General features: G+C 37.2%; 1 protein-coding gene across 1 annotated transcript in view; it reads right to left on the bottom strand.

Moving 5' to 3' along the window:
* Nucleotides 1-3732, bottom strand: part of IQCM (IQ motif containing M) — a 417529-nt gene that overhangs the window by 155974 nt on the left and 257823 nt on the right. The gene's annotated exons all lie outside the window — the stretch shown is intronic.

Here is a 3732-nt window from a genome sequence, read left to right as displayed (position 1 = left end):
GTCCAACATTAGCTCATAGGTCCAACACCAATCCACAAAGTCCTCCTCCATCTCACAAAACAGACTCAATGATGCTGACTGCAGGAGGAAAGCCACATCAGTGAATGTGTAAGCATCTCAGCACTGGCAGGGGTCTCCACATGGTTGCTCCAGGACCCAGGGCTGCATCAGGGTAGATACATGTGGTTTCTCTTCAGGGATGTTTCACAGGAAGTGAGCCTTGCCGGCTGAAACGGGGAACTGGCTAAGGCAGATGCACCCTCGTCCGACCATTACAAAGCAAGAGACCCGAGAACTCAAAAAATGAGGCTCACTGAGCCCTCTATCTCTCAGCCCTTCAATTAACCCCACATGTGTTTATCAGCCAGGTTGGCACAATAAACTTTAACTAACTCAGGGGACATATCAATAAGTTAAACAAAGATCACTGTTGTGCAATACAGACAATAAACTACATGGTAAGTATGGATATTATTCAGTATTTATTTTCACTTAGCATCTCTATCGTAAACAGATGGCATACTTAGTTTAAGGAAGGGCATTCAAATGTACCGTTACTTCAGCACTAAGAAACTATGATAGGAATGGTAACTGGGGAGAACTTTTCCCCCTTTTTTGGTGTTGTTTTAAGATATGAGGCAAAACAGAAATTTTGTATACACTTGATCTTGGGAATGATCAAGTAGTAAGAGAAAACTTGATTTGGAGATTAAAGTAAGAATTTTTGTAACAATATCCTTACATAAGTAAGCAAGAAAAACTAAATCTAGGACCCAAATATAGGAACTGACTATCAAATGTATATGCATATTGGTTTCCAGAATAATGTAATGACAGTAAGAAAGGCACACACACTCCTATTTTTTATAGGAAAAAAATTAATCAGTCTCTTTGTATACTGGTAAAAGACAAAACTCAAACCCAGTCCTAATTTCCTCACACAAGCATTCCAGATTAGAATTAGGAGCACAGGTTCTACTTTGTGAGTGAGGATATGTATTACAATGAAATAACTTGTTGGTGAATTCATATCATTTTCAATGAAAAGGATAATCCAAACATTTCTAAGTGATAAATAGGAACCATCGCAACTCAAGCGGTTTGATTTTCTCTTAACGTAAATGTTGGTGGTTTGAAGCTCCCAGTGGCTCCACAGACAGAAGGTCTGGTAAACTGCTTCCGTAAAGCTTACAGCCAAGAAGACTCTATGGGGCAGTTCAATTCTGTCATAGGCGAGGTCACCGTGAGTTGGAGGCCATGAGTCAACGGCAGCTACAGTGGACAACAAGTAACAAGTAGCAAGAAGGAACTGTATCAATGGGAATGTGGCCATTTTCCAAGTTGATTTCAAGGAAAGAGAATCTGGGGCCACAAGGCTGCAATAGCTACAAAGGTCTGTGCGTTATAACATGGAAACAGAATGAATTGTTAATTTACTTTCAAGTCCCATAAAAGACATTCATCTAGAAGTAGAAGAGGTCAGATCCCAGATATCTCTTATGGGACTAGATTTAGTCTAAGTTCTAGGGAGATAAATGTCCTTAATTTTGTTCTTTAAACCAGTTCAATGAAACATTAAGCACAAGATATGGTTGTGGGGGGATTGGGGGGAGAGGAAAGGGCTGCCTGTATGGTGGGGATACATCTAAAATGCAAACTTTTATGTCAGTCAAACTCCTTTTCAGATAAGTGGTATTGTGCCTAATTGCTTTTTAATAACATCCCTATTAAAACAATAACATTTTGTTGAATACAATTTTGCAATTTACAAAGATTTTTACATACATTAAGTGGAAATTAAATTGAAGGAGACTTACACATTGAGGAAAGACAGAAGTCTGACTTCTAAGCTGGAATTTTATCAGCCCTCAGTACTGCTTCATAATTTTACTTTTATTCAATCACACACCAAAGATGGGGCTCTTGGGAAAATAAACAGCAATAGATCATACATACATCAAGAGACATGATTCATGTGAGCTATGGCTTTGCTCTTAAAGTTAAAACTTAGGGTATGAATTCCCTTCCTGCTCTCTTTGATAAATCAATTGTGGGTGTTCATTTGGGACCTATCCCGGAGAAACTTTGACTATTTTTTTTAAATGGCTCAACTGAACTTAAACCAGATATGACATTTAGGCCTTTTCTGCTGAACCGACAGGCTAGAACTCCCAGGAGCCTGCTAACAAGAGAGTGCCAAACCACAGTGCTTGTCCTTTCCCAGACAGTTTTATTTCTCTGGGTTCTGTCCCTGCCCTGACTCCAGGTCACTTCTTTTGAGGAACATTGTTACTTTCTCTCCATTACCTCGATTTTATCCTTCCTTTCTATATTTTCTTCTTTTCTGTGTTTTGTTCATTTTTAATTTTGTCCTCCCCTTCTTTAACTTTTTTATTTTCTCAAAGGTTTTTCTTCAATGTCATCTTTTTCTTTTCATTAATTTTTTCTCTTCTTGACTCTTCTTATTTTTTTCTTTCTTTTTCTTTTCATTTTGTTTTTTTTCTTTCTTTTTATTTAGTAAAATATTTAAATTACTATTCTTGTGGCTGCCACCATTTGATTGTTATTATCTTCATTTTTATTTTTTGCTTTTATTTTATCCTCGTGTTTGTTTTATTGTTGGTCTGCTAGATGAGAGATAGCAACCAGGCCCACAAGGCCCTGTCACACTCACATATCCTGCATCCTCCCCTACTGGGTGACATCTCCAGTTTCATCAGATCCTTTATAGACAGTGGCCAACACCAGAAAAACCCACCCTCAAATGTATTATAGAAATACATAGCAAAATGTGCATAAACCCTAATTCTCTATCATTTCCACCAAATAAAAGGGCTGAGTTCCAAAGAACATGACAACATGCAATTATCAAGTAAATACTAATATAATAAAACAATGCCTCCGGGACAACAAGCAATATCAACCCATATTAAGAAATAAGTAAGAATGGCTCAAACATGTTACCAAAATGCAGAGCCAGAAACCCTTCTGAGGAAGAAATGGCATTGTAACTACCAGATAAAGATTCAAAAGGAACATATTTAAGTACTTTAAACAAATAGAAAAAAAAAACTGAGAAAGCTTCAGATGAAATCAAGGAAAACTCAGGGCTAAGAAGCTTTAGAAAAATTCAGTAATACATTGCAGAAATTACCAAATAAATGAATAATTAGAAACTGTACAAAAATAATAAATAGAACAGAATCAAATCAATCAAAGGCAAATTAATGAGATTGAGCACATATTTCTCATGACTAACCTACTAGAAGGACAAGGAGAAACAGGAATAAATATTCTGATGAAAGTCTAAGAATTGTGCTTGACACTATAAAGAGGAATAACTTAAATGTGATCAGAATTCCAGAACTATAAGAGATAACAAAAAGAACAAGAAAAATTGGGGGGAAATAAAAACACTTCACTAGTGTGTTAGTCTGGGTACTTTAGAGAAACAAATCCACAGAAACTCATGTTTTATATAAAGGTTAAGTGCACATCAAGAAAACATACCAACCCAGTGCTGCCCAAGCCCACAAGTCCAACACTAACCCATATGTCCAACACCAATTGAGATAGTTTATTGTGCCAGCCTGGCTGATAAACACAAGTGGGATTAACTGAAGGGCAGAGAGATAAATGGCTTGGTGAGCCTTGTCTTTCTTGTCTCTTGCTCTGTGATATCGGACCAGTGTGCGGCTGCCTTGCTTGTTCTGTGCCTCAATTTAAAGGCTA

Source organism: Echinops telfairi, unplaced genomic scaffold (genome assembly GCF_000313985.2).
Source record: "Echinops telfairi isolate 266 unplaced genomic scaffold, ASM31398v2 ScPeMD7_5868;HRSCAF=6743_1, whole genome shotgun sequence".
NCBI classification, from domain to species: domain Eukaryota; kingdom Metazoa; phylum Chordata; class Mammalia; order Afrosoricida; family Tenrecidae; genus Echinops; species Echinops telfairi.
This window is presented reverse-complemented; position numbering and strand designations above follow the sequence as displayed.